This window comes from Cupressus sempervirens, chromosome 3 (genome assembly GCF_028749045.1).
Source record: "Cupressus sempervirens isolate cs-2001-9-10 chromosome 3, ASM2874904v1, whole genome shotgun sequence".
NCBI lineage: Eukaryota > Viridiplantae > Streptophyta > Pinopsida > Cupressales > Cupressaceae > Cupressus > Cupressus sempervirens.
Genome location: NC_143120.1, coordinates 68137640 through 68160983, shown reverse-complemented (window position 1 = coordinate 68160983; position 23344 = coordinate 68137640).

The following is a 23344-nucleotide window of genomic DNA, read 5'->3' as shown; positions in this document are numbered from 1 at the left end:
TGCAGGTTTGGCATGATTTATTTGGCAATATATTTATCTGAACAGTTTATTAATATATTTTGACTATGGTAACTTGTGAGTTTATGGCATTGGAGATTTAAGATTTTGATGTCATTATATACTCAGTTCATATTTCAGATTGGTCTCATGATAATATGGTTATTAGTGTTTGGTTTGGATATGCATGGTGACTTGTTGGGTCTACAAGTTGTGCAGTGTTGTAAGCGGTCTATACTTACAGGTTGCATTTATGGCTTGTTTATGGGTTGTCTTTGCCCATTGATCTTTCATTATTGATGCATATTCAGATTGGTGGCTTGGATTTGGGTTGTCTATGCCCTAAGTCACATGATTTTATCTTCATGTAGAAGGGATGAGATATTGTTACCAGGGACAGTCATGGTGGAGGATTGTGGTTGACTATGCTGACAGGTTGGACATATTGAGAGCCAGATGCTCGGTTCATGGATGTGATCATGGTGTCATGGATTTTTTGGCATGACATGATTGGTTATATAGGTACATCCTTGATGTTCATTAGCTTGGATTTCTGATTTGGTTATGGTGGTATATCTTCTTGGTAGAGGATCATGGTTATTTAATTTCTTTTGAGGAGCTCATGATGTGCACTTTGAGTTCTTTGATGGTTTGATGCCTTGGTTGATTCTCATGGTTAGAGGATGGGTTTTCATCATGATGTCATGGATAGCTTGGATACACGGTTTAGTGGGAGCTTGTGACAGTGATGGGGTGACAGTGCAGGATTAGTTCCTAGTTTGGTTTATATCTTCTTGGTTTGGAGAGGATGGATTTTATGATGCCATAGGTGACTTGGTACCACAGTTGAGTGGGAGTTTTTTGGCATTGATATATTTATTGAGTGTTTGTAGATGTTGGAGGTTTGTCTTAGATCCTGTTGTTGCAGAAGCATCTTTGACATTTGCATGGTGCACTTGTTATCTTCATGGTGTATGAAGATGGATAGATCTTGAGGACTCATGGAGTTCTTGGTTATCTTCATGGTATGTGGAGATGGTTCTTCCTGGTATGTGGAGATGGTTTTTCTTCATGGTGTATGGAGATGGTTGCATCTTGAGGACTCACAGGGTTCTTGGCAGAGGTGTGGTTTATGCTTTTATTTAGCATATTATCCTTGGTATGAGGATGGTTTCATTATTATGTCATGGTATACTCTTGATACACGTTTAGAGTTGTGACATGTTATTGTGTGTTCATGTGGAGCATGTTATCTCTTTGGTTGAGATGGTTAGATCATGTTGCCATGTTTATGTTCCTGAGGCCATGGTTGGAACTTTGACATTGATCTTGGTTTAGTTTCTTGGTATTGAGTACACTGATCATAAGCTGGATACTTCATGATATTGCTATGTTGCATTTGGAGTTGGCATGGATTGATTGGTTATAGGTGCTCATGGATACTTAGAGATGGTGGTGATGCTGATTTCTCTTGGATTAGAGAAGTATTTGTTGGGACGGTTGATGGTTTCAGCAGGAAGTCCGAGGGGCAGTCACCTGATATGGACTTGAGAGGAGATTGTTCTTAGATGAGTCTTAGTTGGAGACTTGGGTATCTTGATGAGCATTCTCATTCTCCACTCTTGGTCTACTCGGCGATTTGCTACTTGAGAGGTATAGCCCATTGTTTCTCTCAGTTGCATTATATTTATGCTTATCTTTCATGAATATGGATCTTGAGCTATGGTACATGAGTTAGTTCTGGAGGGTTAATTTGAGAGATGGTTTAGCATTGGTTATCTCCATGTGCATATGTTGTTATGTTGGTTGAGTTTGGGAGATGGTTTTATATTGGGCATATTCCTTGGTTTAGGAATGGGTTTATTGAGTTTGATCTTCTTGTGAGAGGCTTACATCCATGATGAGTTATATGGTATGGTTTGGGTGTTGTTGAGGCTTCTTGTTGGGGTTTTATGGAGGAGATCATACTTGCACAGTTTACATCTAGAGGTGTGTATAGAAGGACATGATACAGGGTATGATTTGCATGGTTTCTCTGGTCTTGGTTATCTTCCTGGATGTTCAGTTTTGCCTACATTGGATTTGAGATTGGTTAGAGATTGTGATCACTGGTTTGTGCTCATGTATGTCATGTGAGAGATGACATGGTTATTTCTTTATCTCTTTCCTTTGTTGGTTGTGGAGAATTTGGGAGAGCATTGGAGACTTGTTATGAGAGTTGTTCTTGCAGGATATTAGTTTATGTATTGTGGATGTCCTTGATACTACATGGATTCACTTCTTTGAGATGTGTTGAGTGGATTGGTTATAGATTTGACATTATCTTTTGCAGTGGGAGCTTCTTGGTATATATGTGGCAGGTATTGCTCTTGAGGCTTGTGATTGCAGGTTATAGATTGGATATGTCGGTGATATGAGATTCACTTGTTATACCTTTGAGGTATGGATAGTTGGATGGCTTTGGCACTTTGCTGTGGGTGCTATTTCAGCTATGGATATTTTGACAACTACAAATACATGTGATTACCTTTGGATCAGGTTTTTTGTGCTTGAAATTTTAGTTGGTACAAGATTTTAGGATCTTCTAATGCGACAGGTTGGGTGGTTTTTCTCTTTGGATGGCTTCTATGTATGTCCAATGGGAGTGGCATAATAGGAGGTGAGATCATTCATGTTCGAGATGCTAGATACTTTGATTTTGTTGCGGGTACCAGGATGAAGCACTTGGTGTATTTTGATCCATGATGGTGGATGTACTGGGAGGGATTGTTCCCTTGTTCATTTTGTGTGGCTATGGATTGACCCTATGCAATGTATACAACAAGTGGGAGATTGTTGAGATAATGGGTGTTGCACACATTGCATAATATTGTTATTTTATTATTTTATTTTATTATGTAATGTTGTACCTAGATGGACGTGCAACATGTAAAGATTCCCATGGAATATTCTTGATGAGTTGTATTGTAACATTGTGAAAATATTTTATGTAATTATTTAATATTGGGGAAAAGAATTAAATGCCCAATATTAAATGTGGGGTCAGTGGGTTAGGTAGCACATGGTTTATGTAATACCACTTGGTGGTTTTGTGGGACTTGCTACTATATAAGCAGCCACAAGGGTAATTGTTGTAGAAAGAGAATAGAGAGAGTGACAAGGAGAAGACAAAAGGCAAGAGTTGAGTGGGACAAGACTTGATAGGTTAGCCAAGGGAGCATTTGTGAAGGTTGAAAGCACGGCATGGGATGTGTAGATTCATGCTTGTTCACATAGTTTGCTCGGTTGTGGCTATGGCCATGAAGGCTTCCATGGTTGTATGGCAATGGTATTTTTTGCTGAATAACATATGATGATGGATTCTTTTGGAGGCTAGGTTTTTCCCTCAATGAGGGTTTCCCAGGGTATATCTTGTGTCACATTTTGTGGGTATGTTTTCTATTCTCTTGCATGTAGATTTTAATTCCGTGTTTATTTTAGATCTATTATGGGTTATGTGGAAACAGTTATATTCTTTATTGCCAAGTTTCCTTACAAACTACATCCAAAAAGTGCTATGGAAATGGCTATCTCTATCACTTACTATATTTCATGGGAGACCATGTAAGTGAAAAACCTCATAGAAGAACAACTCAAGCACTTGAGATGCCTCGTATCTAGTGGAAAGGGAAAAGAAATGGGCAAATTGGTCAAATGGTCAACCATGACAAAAATGCAATCCTTGCCTTGCACTTTGGGTAACCCAATGATGAAATCCATAGAGACACTTTCCCACTTCTAGTCAGGGATTGGCAATAGTTGAAGAATCCTTGCTGGTAAAGTATGCTCAGATTTGTGTTTTTGGAAGGTAGTACATTCCCATACATATTGCAAGATATCATTTTTTAGGCCCTTGCATGAAAACCATTCTTAGATCTTCCTGTAGCTTTTTAAGTATCCAGGGTGTTCAACTAATGGTGAATCATGCACTCCTTTAGAGTTCTCTCATTTATTTTGGACTTAGGGACCAGATAGATCCTAAACTTGTAGTAAATGAATATCATATACAACTTTATGTGTGTCATGTTATACTTGTGTATCCATCAACTAGCACGAAAATGTGTTCTTGGAGTATTCAACCAATAGGTGTTTCTTCTAGTCTACTAAAATTTCAGACAAAGAGCATATTCAAGGGCTTCTTGATAGAACATCAACCACTATGTTATTTTCCCCTTCACATACTCAATGTCAAAGTCAAATGCTTGGATTTTTCTCACCCACTTTTATTGTCATTCATTTAAATCTCTCTTCTCTAAAAAGTATCTTGAGATATTGTGATATATGCATACAACAAATTTTTCTTCGATGAGGTATTATCAAAACTTTGGAAGTGCATACATGATGGTGAGCATTACTTTGTCATAGATGGAATATAGTTGCTCTAATCTTGCTAACTTTTGACTACCGAATGTGTTAGTGTAAATAATTAATTATTATTACACATTACTTAGGTTAAATGCATTATATTATTATTTATTATATAGACACCTAGGAGTATGCGTAGTTATATGAGTTGTCTTGTTGATAACATAGGAGTTTGCATTTTCATCTGAGTAGTCATGTAGACAACATAGTTGTTTGCACTCTAATTAAGCACCTAGTTTCTATAACATCTCTTTACAAGATACACCTATGTAAGCTTAATCTCTCATCATTGCACAAACTCTTATGCTCAATGGAGGATAATACACTCTTGGTGGACATGTGCTTAGTTGTGAGGATTATCACTTTGCTAATTCCTAGCCAATCTAGAGGCCTTTTATATATAGGCACTTCTAGTGTGTATGTACACATATGATATTCTCATTATTTGTATTCTAATCATCCATTATTAGCCCATATTGTGCTAGTGTTTGAGCTTCTTGATCTTAGTGTTATTTATCCCTAAGGGAAATTCTTACATGGTATCAAAGTTGAGGGTGCTTCTCTTCACATAGCCATTGAAGGCCATTTTTGCTTCACCTCTTGGAGGACCACAATTCAAATTTGGAGTATTTTGAGTTATTGGGAGCATCTAGAGCCAAAGTAGACCTGACCATTGCATTCAGAGGATTGATTTGGTGAATTTTGACTATATATTTGCCTACCCTAGGCCATAATCAAATTCGAGGCAATTTTTTTTTGCAAACCAGAACATGAAGGCCCAATTTGCGAAATTGGTATGATCTCTTTAGATCTATGCAATTAATTTTTTAGATTTTGATATTATTGCATCTCTTCATTTTTCTTTTCTTTTTGCATTTTATTTTTGAAATGCTATGAAAAAATTGGTCTTTTAGGCCAGTAGGAGAGATTTTTTTTGCAAGACAAGATTGGAGCTTGTTGGTGCAAATTAGATATTGAAATCATATTCAAAAGGTGAAAAACACCCCAAATTGACTTTGGTTTCATCAAAATCAAACATCTAATTTGAAATCTAGAGTCAATTGATTTTTGGAGGTTGGATGATGGTGATACATGAAAAATAATTATAGAGGTGATTTTGAAATAACTATATCTCCTTCATACAGACTCCATTCTCTAAGCAATTTTTTTTTTTTGTTTTCGGGTAGAATTTTGTGATCTACACATTGGTGTAGGATGTTAGAGATCTCTATTCCTAGAGTTTTATGTAAATCATAAATCTTGATTTTTGAAACTTCAAAGGCTTAGTTCAAGCTCATCTGGACACATATTTAGGTTCCATCTTTTTTGAAAGTGCAAAATTTTTCATCTACTTTCCATATCTACAATCAAATTAGAGGCTTGTATGGATAGAAATACCACTTTTAGAAATAGGTCCCTTTTTTCATTGTATTTCTTTGATTAAACTTCAAATTTGTTGTATATCTGAGCTACATTGCTAAATACTAGATTTGAACTCCAAGAGGATGTTGTAAACAACAAAATCAAAAGTCCACTTTTGTCCATTTTGATAAGTGGCCTATTGTAAATGAACTACATATAAAGTTCCTAAAGCATTCATTTTGGGGGTTTCTTTGATTGAGTGGGAGGGGGGGAGGGGGGAGGGCATGTCTTGTGATTTTTATCTCCTTGACATTGTGCTCTTTCTTTTGCATTATGGGTTTAATTTCTACATTAACACCACATAATTATGTTACCTAGAAACAAATGATAAAGAAACCTTTGGTTAAAAAGGTTTATTGTGTTATGTAACTAGTGTAGTAAAGAAACCTGATGATGATGTTGATGAGTCTCGTAAAGAAGACTAGGCATCAAAACAAGAAATGGCCCTAGGAACCTTGTTAAAGAATATCTTAGATCCTATCAAATATCACATTAGGAACCTTAACAATCTAATAGAAGCCTGGGATAAACTTGAATCATTGTATGGGATAGTAGATGAAGATATGGCCTACACCATTGATGGAAATCTTCTCAAATTGGGTCCTAGGAATTTTGACACCATCAAAGATTATCTTACCCAAGTAGACATGTATAGGGCACAACTTAATGATTGTAGTGAACCCATCAAGGATGGAAATTTGATCAAACATGTGATGACTCATCTTCTTCCTGAATATGTAGATTTATTTCCAATTATAGTGCCTTGAATAAGCCTTCATTCGAGTCATTTTGAGGAATGTTGGTCTTAGATCATGAAAATTTAGTGAGTATGGGAACTCTCTAGTCTTCCAAGACCAAAGCCTTGGTAGCTAATCAAGGGAAGCAAGGTGGTAAAAATTCCAACAAGAAGAAAAAGTAGTTGAAGGCTAAGCCAAAAGATGACACACAAGAGTCTTCCTCTACACTTCAATCTTCCTCACATCAATCTTCCTCCACACAACAATATTCTTCACAACAAGGCAAGTATTTTTCCAAAAATAATAAGAAGGGGAACAACTTCAACAAAAGGGAGAAGAAAACTTGTGCCTATTGTAAGAAGAATGGTCATGCTGAACATGAGTGTAAGGATAAGAAAATTGACGAGTTGCTAAAGTTAATGAGGAAGCATAAAACTGATGTACCAAATGCCTATAAGGGTAAGGGATCTTCAACCACTTCAAAAGGTAAGCAACAAGCTTTTGTAGCAAGTACAACAAATTATGAGGAATGAGTTCTTGATTTAGGAGCTACACATCATATGGGTGCTTCAAGGGAGCATTTTTCTTCTTTGAAACCATCAAATTTACCTTACATCTATGTGGAAAATGAGACTAAAGTGGAAGTTGAAGGAAAAGGGAATGTTGAGTTGGACAATGGCATCTTCAAGGATGTTCTTCATGTTCCCAACCTTAGCACCAAATTTCTTTCTATCAACAAGATAACTCACTATGGATGTGGCAACAAAGTGGAGTTCCTTCCTAATTCAATTATGGTAAAAAATCTAAAGGATGATTCTATGGTGGAAATTGGAAAGGCTAATCATGAGACAAGACTTTATTCTTTATATCATTTTGTGCCTAAGTCGACTTCCCTTACCTTGTTTACCTACTCAAATTCACAAAGTAAACTATGGCATAAGAGGTTTGGACATCTCAATTACCACTACCTTCAATAACTTACTAACAAGAATATGGTCATAGGTCTACCTCAAGTCAAGTATTCAGAAGGTGTATGTTCAAGTTGTGAAGTAGGCAAGCATCCCAAAGAGAAGTTTAACAAGGGGAAGTCTTGGAGAGCTATTGTTGTTGTTGAATTGGTTCATAGAGATGCAGCTGGCGCATTTCCAATATGATCATTTGGAAAGGCTTGCTATGTTCTCACTTTCATTGATGACTTTTCATGCTATTCTTGGGTCTTCTTTCTTTTTCATAAGAGTGAAGTGTTTGATAATTTTATCACTTCCAAAGTTCAAGTTGAGAAGCAACCAAGGAAAGCCATCAAGATTATTTGAACAAATAATGGAAGGGAATATGTGAACTCAAGGCTTATAGACTTTTGTACTCATGAGGGTATTTATCTTCAACATTTAGTTTCATACACTCCACAACAGAATGGTGTTGCTGAATGGAAGAATAGAACCCTTAATGAGATGACCACTTGTATGATTAAACATAAGTGTCTAGATCAAGTTTTTTGGGATGAAGCCATGTGTTTTGCCAATTACATCCAAAACAGAAGTCCCCATAAGGCCTTAGATGGAATTAAACCTATTGGGGCTTGGTGTGGAAGAAGAACAAGTGTAAAACACTTTAATGTTTTTGGTTGTCCAACATGGGCAAGGATACCTCTACAAAGATGAAAGGCATTTGAACCTCAAAGAAAAACTTGTATACTTGTTGGATATTCTTACCACATTAAGGTATACAAAATCATGGATCCAGACACACATGAAATTTTATTTGAAAGGAGTGTTCACTTTGAAGAGACTTGTCCAAGTTTGGCTCCTTCTACTCATCCTTCTTCCTCCTTCATGGAAAGTGATGATAGTGATGCTAGTGACTTGGAAGATGATATTCCTTCAACCTTGACTTGTAGGACACCACCTTCATAGGGTCCACAAATAGTTGAGAAAATTCCTTCTTCTTCCACTAGATCTCATTGGGCACAAAAAACACTTGATTTAGTAGGTTCATTTGTGGGGAATCCTTCAAATACTAAGAGGAAAAGGTCACAACACAAATCATTTCCACATGCTTATATTGACATTGCTTCTAATCCATAGTCAATTAAGGAAGCATCAGGGGTTCTTGAATGGGACAAGGCCATGGAGGAAGAATACAATTCTTTAATTAAAAAAACACTTGAGACTTAGTTCCTCTTCCTAAGGGAAGAAAGATGGTTCAATGTAAGTGGATCTATCAGACCAAGTTTGTAGTGGATGGAAGTGTCTAGATAAATATAAGGCTAGACTTGTTGCCAAAGGTTTCTCACAATTTTCTAGTATTGACTATACTAAGACCTTTGCACTAGTAGCTAAGATGAACTCCATTTGTTTAACACTAGCTATTGCTACAACTCATGGTTGGGTTGTTCATCAAATGGATGTAAAGAGTGCATTCTTGAATGGTGATCATCTTGAAGAGATCTATATGGAGTATCCATAGGGTTTCATTTATGATATTACTTTGGTTTGTAGGTTGAAAAAGTCTATCTATGACCTCAAGAAGGCCCCTCAAGCTTGGCCTATCAAGATGGATTCCTTTCTTCTCTTAGTAGGATTCACCAAGTGTCATTCATATTTGAATTTCTACATTCTTTAGAGGTATGAATTACACTTGATACTCATGCTTTATGTAGATGACTTGATCATTACAGGAAGTACTTCATCCATCATTGCCAATGTCAAGACTTCTTTATAGGATGGATTTGATATGATAGATTTGGGTTTACTTCATTATTTCCTTGGTATTGAGATCACATAGTCTTCAGCTTGGATCACACTTTCTCAACCCAATTATGATCTTGATTTACTTGATCAATTTCACATGAGTGATTGTAAGCCTACTCCTACTTCCTTTCTTTTAGGTGCTAAGTTAGAGGCCAAGTTTTCCACTCCACTTGTTGACGCTACATTGTATAGATAGTTAGTTGGGAGTCTCATCTACTTGACACATAGACACCTTGACATAGCTTTTTTTGTTGGCATGGTTTCTCACTTTATCCAAGATCTACATGAGCTTCATTGGAAGGCTACCAAATGCATCTTGCACTACATACAAGGTACACATACACATGGGATACACTATGCATCATCTACTAGACTTTAGTTGGTTAGTCATATAGACTCAGACTATGCAAGGGATTTTGATTCTTGCAAGTCTACTTTAGTTTACATGTTTCATCTTGATTCGGGCCCCATTTGTTGGCAAAGTAAGAAGCAAAATATTATTTCTCTTTCTTTAACTAAGGCTGAGTATCAAGGAGCTATCACTACAACAATAGAGGCTATTTGGTTACAACATATTCTAAATGTGTTTGGATTTGACATACCTAAACCCATAGTCATTTATTATGATAATCAAAGTGCTATTGAGATCTCAAAACATCAAGTTCGGCATCAATGGACCAAACATATTGAGGTTCATATGCACTACATCAGAGAGTTGATACATGAGTAGGTCATTGCATTGCAGTATTGTCCTATAGTACAGCAAGTTGCCGATATCTTCACCAAACCCTTCAATGTGGTCAAGTATATTCATTTGTGCAATCCCTTGGGTGTGCGAGATGTTTCAAAAAGGGGAGTCCCTTGACTTCTCTCTTCTTTCTTATGGGAGGGATCCTTTCCTCATATGAGGTCTTCTTCTCTTTTCTCTTCTTTATTATACTTATCTCTCCTTTTGGGGGAGGATTTTTCTCATGCAATTTTTCCTTTTTCTCTATTTTTAGAGAGATTGCATAGAATTGTATATAGATCATTGCATTTGTACATGGGTACCTAACATGGCCTAGTAGCCGGGACCCATCATGCATTTTCATCATATCTTTTGTGAGCTTAATTGCTTTCCCCTACATTGCACTTAAAGGAGGATGTTACTGTAAATAAATAATTATTATTATACTTTACTTAAGTTTACCTAGGTTAAATGCATTATTTTATTATTTATCATATAGACACCTAGGAGTATGCATAGTTATATGAGTTGTCTTGTAGACAACACAAGAGTTTACATACTCATTTGAGTTATCATGTAGACAACATAGTTGTTCACACTCTAATTAAGCATGTGGTGTCTACAACATCTCTTTATGAGATACACCTATGTAAGCTTATCCTCTCATCATCACACAAACTCCTATGCTCAATGGAGGATAATCCACTCTTGGTGGACATGTGCTTAGTTGTGAGGCTTATCACTTTGCTAACTCCTAGTTAGTCTAGAGGCCTTTATATACAAGCACTTCTAGTGTGTATGTACACATATGATATTCTCATTATTATTATTTTGATCATCCATTATTGGCCTAGCTTCTTGATCTTGGTGTTATTTTTCCCTAAGGAAAATTCTTACAAAATGCAATAGGTTGATGATCCTACATCAACATAGCCCTGATACCTTCTCCTAATGCATCGCATTCCAAGATGAAGGCTCAATTGAAATTAGATACTGCTAGCACTAGAAATGAACTCATGAATTTCTTCAACTTGTCAAAGATGAGTTGTGCCCTCTCATTCTAATGGAATGATCCCTTTTTTATCAAATTTGTTAGTGGTTCAGTAAGCTATGAGAACCCCTTCATGAACCTTCTATAATAACTGCACAATCCAAGGAATCCATGTAGATTAGAGAGTGTCTTGGGTGGCAACTAATCCAAGATAGCTTGAATCTTTTTCTAGTGTACCTAAACCCCTCGAGCACTAATTATGTGCCCCAAATGCAATATCTCTATAATTCCAAATTCACATTTGGATCTCTTGGAAAATAGTGATTATGACTCCATGATCTCGAGAATTTATCCAAATGCCTCATGTGTTCCTCCCATGTCTTACTATAAACAAGTATGTCATCAACAAATATGAATAGAAACTTTCACAATTGTTTGTCTAGTATGTGTTTCATGCATGATTCGAAAGTTGTTGGAGCACTAGTCAAACCAAATTGCATAACCAAGAACTCATAATGGTCATAGTGACAATAGAAAGTAGTCTTCTTTACATCTTTCTAGACTTCATGTGAATCTGATGGTAACCAGAACAAATATCTATTTTTGAAAAATAGATTGCACTATGTAAGTCATCAAATAATTCATTGATCTTAGGAACGGGTTACCTATTTTTATGGTTTTTTTATTTAGTTCATGGTAGTCTACACACATCTAGAGGGTTCCAACCTTCTTCTTAACCAAAACTAATGATGATGAAATTTTTTATCTCATTTTGGTTTCGACATTGTTAGCTAGGGTTCTGAAACCCAAAGTATTTCCTTTTTCTTTTTCCATTCAAGGAAAAGGAAAGCTTTTTAAATTAATAATTTATTAATTATTTTTCTCTATATAATATTTAATTCTTAAAAGAATTAAATATTAATATATTTAAATGCAAAATAATTAAATTTCAAATTAATTTAAAAAGAACATTAGCCTCTCACATAATTAATTCTTTTAGAATTAATTATCATAATGAGCATAAAATTTTTATGAAATTAAAGTGGGAGATATAACAAAAGAATGTAAATAATTAATTCTTTAATGAATTAATTATCATAGCAATGTACTCGAGAGAAGAGAAGAGAAGTTCGGTAAGAAGTTAGGGCAGTTGCCAAAACTTCTTGGCAAAATTGTATTTAATGGGAGAAAACTAATGTAATGGGGTTCTTCTTTTTCAGGGGTTGGAGTTCTATAGTTGTGGCTACAGGGAGAAGAATATTTTCTGTTTTGTAGAGGGAAATATAGGAGAGTTGATTTCTTTTGTTCTCTGTATTTGATGGTAACAGAAGGGATGAAATAATACTACTGTTATTTTGTTATGTGTTAGAAATGGAAAGGAATGTTTGTATGTCAGATCTTAAGGTCTAAATATTTATTTTCTAATGGAAAAAGATCCTGTGGTCTTTTCTATCCTGTTTCAAATATAGTCCTATGTTGTTATCTTTTGCAAAAATGATATGTTTGATTCTCTCTATTCTCTTCTAGTATGGTGAAAGACTTGGTGAATAGTCCTATGGCTATTTGCTCATTTTTCCCTCATAATCAGCTTACTCATTTGATAATCACATTTATTCCATATTGATGGATGAATGTCAGAAAACCCTTCGTGTCTTCAGGTTAAAGACTTAATCAATTTCTTGCATTCATTGTGTATCTTTTATGAGGGAGCTGTACCTCTCAATTCAGAAGAAGATTATCAATAGAATGATAATCTATCCATTTGTTAGTTCCAGTGCTTTTCTTTCCTTGGATATCTTAAGGTTACCTCCCCAAAGATGAAGGTTGGTGACTCTAATTCATTTTTGTAAAAGAAGTCCAGTGTTATGGCTTTGGTTATAGCTCAGCAATGGGGGACTCAGATGGGGTCGTTTTCTTTAACTCAATACTCAACCTTACCTAAGAATTCATTAGAATATCTCCTGAAGTTTTCTGGTGATGCAAATCAAGACCCTGATGATCACATTAAAGCAATTACAGTTGCCTATGGGATTCTTGGTGTATAGGAAGAGAATGTCTTTGTTAGATTATTTGTTGGAAGCCTCATTGGAAGTGTAGCAGATTGGTTCCAGAATTTACCTGATAGTTGCATCACTTGCTGGAATGATCTTGAGGTAAAATTTCTACAAAGTTTTATGCCTGTGGTTGATGTTGCTAAGATGCTATTTGGTTTCTTTCAGATCAAGATCAAAGAAGGAGAAATCATGAGAGATTTTATTGATAGATTCAATAGAACTATTGGTAAGATAACCTTAACTAGCCAACCAACTGAAAATAATTAGTTGTGTGTTTTCATTGCTGCCATGCAAACATAAATTAAATTCTTACTTCTTCATTTAAAAGTGAAAACATTGCAAGATGCACAAAGGGAGGCTATTAGTTCAAATGATGATATGATTCTAAGTGGAATGAATTGTAAGGACTTTGCACAGGAAGGAGTTTATCTCTGTGAAAAATAGAATTGTCTAGAGGTAAGGCCTAAACAAAAAAGGCTCATTCTCAAAGCAATTAAATTAGCACCTCCTATTTATCAAAGTCTAATAGTTTTCAATGATAAAGATCTTCGAATCCCTCTCGTGAGTGAAAGTACTTCCTGTAGTATAGCTGGAACGTACCATCTACATGTTGATTCTAAGGATGAATATGTCTCCCAATCATCTAACTCAATGATTAACCTAGATGTACCTCCTAATGAACAAGGGTTGCAAGGTGGAAGATCAAATGAAAAACTGTCAGAGGATTTTTCAAATGCAGAGTTTGATTCTTTTATATTTGGGACTGCTATTGATATTTCATCAAATGATGTTATTCAGGAGGGTATGAAAGATCAACATACACAAGAAAATATTGAAGCTGATTATGAATTCCTTTTGTTTGATCACATTGAAATGAATGAAGAGTCTTTTCAGCCCAAGGCATTCAAAGATATTGAGAAAGATGAGATGGAAGTTAAAGGAAATACTTTTAGCCCTAGACCAATTCCATGCACACAACCCGAATTAGAAGTGTTTAGGTTTGATTGTAAAGATGGGCTAATGGATTTTGGTTCTATGCTGGAGTCTTTTTGTTTTGAGATAGACTTCATAGACAGATTCTTGGAACCTAAATCTTTGAAGGAGGAAGTTTCAGATTTAAATGAGAACTATGTGGGTTACAACTTCAATAATTTCAGGAAAGACTATCACCATAGAGACTTCATTTTATTTTCCAAGAATCTCATGGAAGATGTCAAGAGTGCTGATAAGAAACAACCTACGGAAGAAGACATGGAGGTGTCACAATTGATGAGCTATGATGTTGGTTGGCTTCTTGGTTTTAATTTACTATTCAGAAAGCTTATAGCTATGGAGTTTTTCTTTTCAATGGTTGTTCTCCAATTTTTAGGAATGGGCTCACTTGTACACCAACCATTGTTTTGCACTAGCACATACTTCTCTCAACCAGTTAATGGATTTCCATGAGTAGCCAGGTACATTCTTCTGAGTATGGGCTACTTGTCCTACTCTTTGTACATAAAGTTTTTGTTGTGTTCGCTTTTGTGGTGCTGGTAGTTTTAGTGTTTTTGGTGTTCCCTTGCTCTTTTCCTCTCTAAAAGTAGCTCATGGCTCTTTTCATTAATGTAGCGGATATATTTTTTAACTACATGGGGTCTAGACATTTCACTTCAAGAAATTAGGGTTCATTGAAAAATAAATTATGATGAGTTGGTATAATGGAATAATACTCATCTTTATCAGTAATGGAATATGTGGACAGTAATATTAACATCCAAAGGTTTCATTCAGCAACACTTTAAAGCCTAAATGTGTGAGTAAATATTTGGCACCGAAATATTCCAAAAATTTGGAATAGTATGCCTTCTTTATCAGGTATTCATGACTGCAGTCTATATAGAGTTATATAAAATTTGAAAGTGTGGACAAGTGTACTTGATTTATTGGGCGTAAATGGTGAGATTCATTTTGGCCATCATACATTAAGAATTAGTGCTGCTAAGTCAAGGAAATCCAAAATGTGATTAATAGAAGATAGTGAACCCTATTATTCTCCACCCAAGAAAGAGAAATAAGTGAAGGAATAACCTCCAAGCTTACAGCTGATAATTTCTTTTGGCGTCACCATTGTTAACATTAGGAACTGGAAATCTTGAAAGCACTCCATCGAGAAATAGCTGTAAATTTCAAAATTATGTTTGTACTATCAAACCACTCCTTCAAGCATTCCAAATGCTAGAAATCCAAATTCTCAGACCAATTCTCTATCAGTGGTAATTGTGAATTGAAAAAATCCAAGTCTTCGAGTCACTCCACTATCTGGGATTGACGAAAGTTTTTCTTCAAGAATTAGTTCAAGTTCAATTCCTCAATCAGGCTCTCTGTATGAGTTGATGTCATGTCCCCTTTTCAAATAATTAAAAAATAATAATCTTTGCTAAGACAGGCAGACCCAAGAAAGTGAAGTTTCGGAAAAAGGGAGTTAATCTTTGGAAACCGTTGGACTAATAAATGATAATTATTATTAAAATATGTTTCATTAACCTCTCTTGGACGTGAGTTACAGTTATGCCCTTTTTAAAGAGGTTTGGAGGCATTTTGGGGGGGATTACAGAACTTGATTTTTGCTCATTCTTTGTTATTCTTCAGAGGCTGCCAAACCTGTGGAGAAGGAGACCCAAGAACGGGAGTTTGTAGGTTTCCAGGGAGACCCAAGAACGGGAGTTTGCAGGTTTCCAGGAAGGCTAAGGACGGGAGTTTGAAGCCATTCCATGTGCATGCTCATACAGAGTTTGCCTTTGTGCTGAACAGTGCAGATTTGTGAGTTTCCGGGTGTATTTTTGTAAGAGTTTGGTGTTTCCGGTTGAGTATTTCATATCAGTTTTGGTTGCTGCTGTATTTTATACTTTAAGCTGTTAAAATAGAGCTGAATATATATATTGGGATGTGATTAAACTTCTGAGATAGATTATTAGTGTTCTTGTGGTGTTTCCGGGCATATTTTGTGCTATTTCGGGAGCCCGATGAGCATAGTTTTGGTCCTACATTTTCTAGCTGTTGTGTAAAGGCTATACAGATCTGGAAATGTCAATTTGTAGGCTGTTATGCTGCTGAAAGTTTTGTAAAAATTTCCATTTTCAGATTCATTAATAATTTGTGAAGTTGTGAAGCTTTTAGCACTATTTTCAACATACCCGATTTGGGGTTTCTTGAGGAATTTGGTGGATCTTTGGGATATTAGCTGTTTGATTTTAAAGATCTGATTAGAGGTTGGAAATATTATGAAAAATCAGAAAAGGGACATTTCAGTGGTATCAGAGCCATGATCTTGCCAGCCTGAGGGTTTGTAGAAGTTTGCAGGTCAGTTTTGACAACTACCCAGATCTTGCATTTCAGTTTTGAGAACTACCCAAATCTTGCATGTCATAATTTATGGTTGCATGTTGCTTCTAATCAGCTACATGTCAAAATTTATGGTTGAATGCTACTTCTAATCATTTTCATGTTAGTTCTTGGTGAATTTGGTGGTTGTAGAAGTTTGCATTTCAGTTTTGACAACTACCCAGATCTTGCATGTCAGTTTTGTCAACTACCCAGATCTTGCATGTCATAATTTGGTGGTTGCATGTTGCTTCTAATCAGTTGCCTATCCAAATCTATGGTTGCATGCTACTTCTAATCATTTGCATGTTAGTTCTTGGTGTTTGAAGAAGTTATATCCTATTGGGGTTACACTCTACTTTATCCAGAATGGACAGGTATAGTACAGAGTCTCAGAGGACACGATCTTGGACAATTGATAACCAGAGTCAAAATAGTAGAAAGGATGGTTATTTAGACATTCGAGATAAACTTATGAAAATAAGCCATGACATGTCTGAACAGTTGGTTGAGCACCACCGTATAATTAATGACATGTTATCTGACCCAGCTAAGGTGGATAAGTTGACTGGATTTCTATTTGGCATATTTTCTCACAGGACAGATGACACAATTCCCAAGAAGTTGCATGAGGAGTTTGAGAAACTAGCTGATAGCCAGGTAGAGGTCTCAGATTCTACTTTGCCACAGGAGGTGGTGGGAAAGGATATTACACAGATTGATAGTAATAGTCAACTTGATACTCAAATTGAGACAATTGTTTACAGGTTGTCAAAGGGTGATGCCACAGGTATTCAGGATGGTATAGTTACAACAAGCAGTGACTACAGTGTAGTGGGTTCAGATGATGATTATGAGGATGTTGTTGTGCAGGATGGTGAGATACCTGGTAGAGATGAGCAGACATTGAGCATTCATGACTTTGCTGAGAAAGAGTACCAGGCGCAGTTAGATGCTTCATCACATGAGGTTGAGGTAGGTAGTACTTCACATGATTTATCCCGCCAGCTGAAGGTGAGTGAAGATAGTATTGTGACTTCATTACCTCATCATGACAGGTATGTGGAGTTAGTTGGTATTGGTCATATTACTCAGTTGAGGAGTTTGCTTGAGTTACCAGTTGATTCTAGTTTACAGATATGGACTCGAGATTGTTATATTGGTGTTTGGGATTCAGTTGACTGGAGATCTTTAACACTTTTTGGTAGCAGTGTTTGTTTGGGTGCTATCATGGATTTGATTAGCAGATTACACGGTGTTGTCTTTTCTTGTGCCAGTATCTTGTCTGATGTTGGTATTAGTTTTTATACACCAGTGTTGGGCTTTGTTCATATATCCAGTCGACCATACTTACTGGAATGTGTTGATGATCTTTCATATTTGGCAGTGTGTACAGATGAGTCCCAGGATCATATTGGCATTGATGACATCCAGGAGGATGTAGTGGGCAATTTTGAAGACTTAGTTTCTTTGGGTACAGAGGAGTTGGACAGCAGTGCTACAGTTTTTGATACTCTGTATGTTGATATGAGCTTTAGAGTTGATTCACAGGACATGGATGGTAATACTCTAGAGACTAGTAACTTTGAGGATACTCCTTTAGACAGTGCATCAAAGGAGGTTTGTAGGAGACAGTCAAGCCCATGCCATCATGTGTCTAATCAGTTGAGAGTTAGTGATCGAGACATTGCTATCACTTGCCAACATTTTGATGTTGCTCGTCAGTTATTAGCAGTTTATGGATGGGGTTCTCCTACTAGTGATGAGCAGGAAGGAAGTTATCTTTCCTTGATAGAGATCCACTCTTTATGGGAGGCTATTCGGATTTTGAGACAGAATTATATGCAGTTGGTAGCTGACAGAGATTATCTTATGGAGTGGGGTAGTACAGCATATGATGCATTGTTGGCCAAGGAAGATGAGGTGAGTGAGCTTACTGAGCAGCTTGAGGTGACTTCTGAGATTCTTGAGAGTACACAGTTGGCTTTCAAGGAGTCACAGTTTCATTTGGCTAAGGTGACCATGGAGTTAGAGCGACTACAGTCTTTATTTGATTCTATACAGTCACAAGCTATGGTGTTTGGTGATTCGAGGATGTCCATGGCTAAGATTGTCAGAGATAGTGGAGATGGGGATGCATCCATCCTTGATACTAACATTGGCATATCAGGTTCATTCCCACTAGAGTCAGGTTTAGTTGAGTTGGGTATTGTAGAAGATTATTGTATGCCTGACAGGGTGGTGGCCTCTAGTACTGAAGGCACAGAGACTAGAGATGTATCAAAGGTCATGTGTGATGTTGGTGAGTCGACAGTTGGCATGGTTCCTGCTAGTAATACTACTCCCTTGGTGATATCTTTGGAGGTAGTAGTCAGTTCCAACATGGTTGATGATCAATTGCAATTAGTCTCATCTAGATTACAGTCTGAGCCACTGACTAAGATTGGCGCATTCTATCGGCATTACACTGTGAGATACACTCATCAATTTACCTTTGATGACCATGTTGATGAGATTATGATACAGAGATGTACTTTGGTTCCTAGTGCTTATCATCAGTTATGGAATAGTTTGATGCCTCGAGATGAGAGTTGTGATGGGCACGACATGGCGACAGGTTCTGTAGTTGATAGCTTGATAATACATGACTTAGAGCAGGAGTTTTGGAGTGATGCTTCAGCAAGTGTTGTTATTGATTCTACTCCTTTGGCTATGACATCTCCTGACTTAGCTAGTGATCAGTCACAGTGGGTTGTATCACTTGTTCATGGTGAGCTGTTGACTGAGGTTGGTTTTTTTAATCAACATTATATTGCAGGGTATGTACATCAGTTAACAATTGATCCTTATGCTGAGGAGTTGATGGTAGGAAAATTTGGTTTGGGTTCCATTTTTTGTTGTTTATCTTGTGATGGCTTTTCACCATCAGGGGTGCATGGGAGTTATGGTTATGAGACAGTGGCCAATGATCTACAGAGTTGTGTTGACTGTAGGAGTTGTACAGTGTGTGGATTCTCCATACTTGGTATAGTTTCATTTGAGAGCATTCACCATTGTTGCAGAGTTGGATTGTACATTCCATATAGGCCAGTGGAATGCATTGATGGTATTTACTATGTTGGTAGTCCACTTTACTTGGGTTTTGATATTCTAAGAGTTTGTGTCTCATGGGTTTTTGACTGTGGTAATGGTGATTTTGGAGTTTGGTTGAGCTATAATTGCCAGTTTGATTATGGATTCCTCTCGGTCATATTGCAGAGGATCTTACAGGAGTCTGTGTTAATTGGTAGTAGTATAGTTCATGACTACATTTGGGATCCAGGAGGATTGATTGGTTTATTGTTCAGCCATTGCTTGAGGACAAGCAATGTTTGGGAGGGGAGGACTTGTCATGTCCCCTTTTCAAATAATTAAAAAATAATAATCTTTGCTAAGACAGGCAGACCCAAGAAAGTGAAGTTTCGGAAAAAAGGAGTTAATCTTTGGAAACTGTTGGACTAATAAATGATAATTATTATTAAAATATGTTTCATTAACCTCTCTTGGACGTGAGTTACAGTTATGCCCTTTTTAAAGAGGTTTGGAGGCATTTTGGGGGGGATTCCAGAACTTGATTTTTGCTCATTCTTTGTTATTCTTCAGAGGCTGCCAAACCTGTGGAGAAGGAGACCCAAGAACGGGAGTTTGTAGGTTTCCAGGGAGACCCAAGAATGGGAGTTTGCAGGTTTCCAGGAAGGCTAAGGACGGGAGTTTGAAGCCATTCCATGTGCATGCTCATACAGAGTTTGCCTTTGTGCTGAACAGTGCAGATTTGTGAGTTTCCGGGTGTATTTTTGTAAGAGTTTGGTGTTTCCGGTTGAGTATTTCATATCAGTTTTGGTTGCTGCTGTATTTTATACTTTAAGCTATTAAAATAGAGCTGAATATATATATTGGGATGTGATTAAACTTCTGAGATAGATTATTAGTGTTCTTGTGGTGTTTTCGGGCATATTTTGTGCTATTTCGGGAGCCCGATGAGCATAGTTTTGGTCCTACATTTTCTAGCTGTTGTGTAAAGGCTATATAGATCTGGAAATGTCAATTTGTAGGCTGTTATGCTGCTGAAAGTTTTGTAAAAATTTCCATTTTCAGATTCATTAATAATTTGTGAAGTTGTGAAGCTTTTAGCACTATTTTCAACATACCCGATTTGGGGTTTCTTGAGGAATTTGGTGGATCTTTGGGATATTAGCTGTTTGATTTTAAAGATCTGATTAGAGGTTGGAAATATCATGAAAAATCAGAAAAGTGACATTTCAGTTGACTCCATCTACTACTCGGTCTAGACACTTTCCCAAGCAGCGAGGTGCACATGTTGCTGGAAGGAAAATGAATGGTGGTGCCTTTAAGAAATTATTAGAAAGGCTCAGATTCGAAAATCATAATTTGCATTATCCTATCATTGGGAAAAGCATGGTACAAACAAGTCTATTACTATTAGGTTGATGGAATCGATTATAAGATCAGATTTATTTCTGTATCTTCATATAATTGCCTGTTTTCTTAAATCAACAGCTTTGTACAATATCAAGGGAGATTTTGATGCAAAGAAAAATAGCTTGGTGCTCAAGTGCGATAAAAAGTGAGGATTGCTCTCCACACAACCACTTTAAATGGAAATGAAAGGCTCTGCTATCTTTGGATGTCTATAAATCCAAGATAGGAATGGTGTGGATGAGTGATGAAGGAGTTTTGAGTCTCACACTTAAAATGCGCTAACCCTAATTAGGGTGGTGATGTGACAGTGGCCTCTTTGGTTCTCATGATAGTTGTTTCTAGATTTGATTCTATGAATACCACCAATGATGCGGGTCATAATAGAGGCATTATTTTTTATGATAATGATCCATTTTCTAGTCTTGAACACTACTATTGAGTTGGGAGTCAATTTAAAGAATGCTTCCATGTGAAATCTGCACAAGGGTTAGAAAGACTGACTGATTCATTGGAGTTACAGATGACTGTGGCCGTTGGCAAGCCAATATATGGCTTAAGAATCATATAAGTCAAGTAAATCTTGGTCGATATTTTATCACCAAGGCTATAGCAAGGTCTTCAGACAAAGATATGCTAGTCACACGTGATCCAACATAGAGGAGGTTAAATTATCTAGAAACAGATTATGACATGAGGATAATAGAAGAGTGGAGAAAGGTTTTTAATGTTGATGTGAGGAGATTTATAGAGGAGCTGTTGGAACAATCAAGCAACTATTTGGAAGGTTGCATTGAAATGTTAAATGCGGAAGCTGAAGGACTGATCAGTGATATGGAGCTCGATAAGGATGCCTCAGATTGCATGGAAAGCATGGCCATGATTAATTCATCCAATCCTCTGCCAGAAAGACTTGCGAAGATCAGAAAGGAAGCTTCGTAGAGGCGTGAGGAAGCTTATATTGTTGCAATGGAAGCACGAAAGGAAGCATCTGCTATGGAGACCATTGTGAGGATTGTAAGAGAACTTCTTGAACTCTGTTCCTTCGCAAAACATGAAGACCCCGAGGCTTCTCTAGAAAGACTTATTAATTTACTCTAGGAAGTATCTCAGCTTGTTGTTAAAATGGACACATGCAAATGGTTTAATCATGTAATGATTGAAACCAATCTACATGAAGGTCGTGATCAATAAATTTCCAATAAAAGAGCTCCAGCATATATGATCATGTAACCATCGGTTTCAACCAAATTGCACAAGTATGAAATGTTTAATTGCATCGACAAGCTCAAAGTTATGCCTCTACACATGTCAATCAGAAGATTTGGTCTTCAGTAGTTACTTGACGATGCAGAATTAATAGTGTAAGCTCTCATAGCTACATAGCAAACAAGTATGTTCTTGCTGCAGTAGAAAATGTTATGATAGGTAAACTGTGTGGTTGGGCACTCAACTAGACCAAAAGAGAGTCACTCAGTGAAAATTTGTCCAGCTGAAGTTGAAGTTGAAGGAACTTTGTAGCCACTTCAATTTCTAGCTGATGAGGAGATGCCATATGTTGGAAGGATAACCCCAATGCACATGGCAGTGCACCTACAGATGCTACACAAATTGCAGCATACAAGAAGGAAGATGCCAAGGCAAGAAGGATAATCCTTGGTGGTGTTAAGGATCATATTATTCCACATATCTCAGAGCTAGATTCAACAAAGAAGATGTCAGATGCCATTTTGAATCTGTACTAGTATGCTACCACTAACAGGAAGATGATTCTTAGAGAGAAGTTGAAGAATACCTGGATGAAATAGGGAGAAGATGTCACAAGTTACCTCACTAGGCTTAGACTTGTCAAGGACAAGTTAGTAGCTATTATAGATAGCCCTAGTGATGGCGAGCTAGTGATTAAAGCCCTAAATGGGTTTACTAACTAATGGAGTGTCTTTGTTCAAGTTTTCAGTGGATGAGATACCTTACTGATTTGGGATTAACTATGGACTAATTTCATTGAGGAGGAGTTTAGAATAAATCTTGTCAATGGGGCCAACAAGAGTAAAAAAAGTGAGGCAGAACAGGAAAATGTTGCCCTAGCAGGGAAAGGGAAAGCAAAGAAGGGGTCTAACAAAGGATCAAATTCACAAAGTGAAAAGAAGAAGAAGGACCTTTCTAAGGTAAAGTTCTTTGGATGTTACGAGTATGGTAACTATGTTAGTGATTCCCCAGAAATGAAAATTGAAAAGAAGTAGGCAACAACTTCAACAAGTGTAGAAGAACTCTCTAGTATAATAGAAGATGAGTTTGCACTTATAGCTTGTATGGTGAGCTCCACCTTACAAAATATCTGGTATATAGATAGTGGGGCATCATTTCATATGATAGGAGTTAGAGAGTACTTCTTCAGTTATAAGGAGGATAACACCAATATCTAG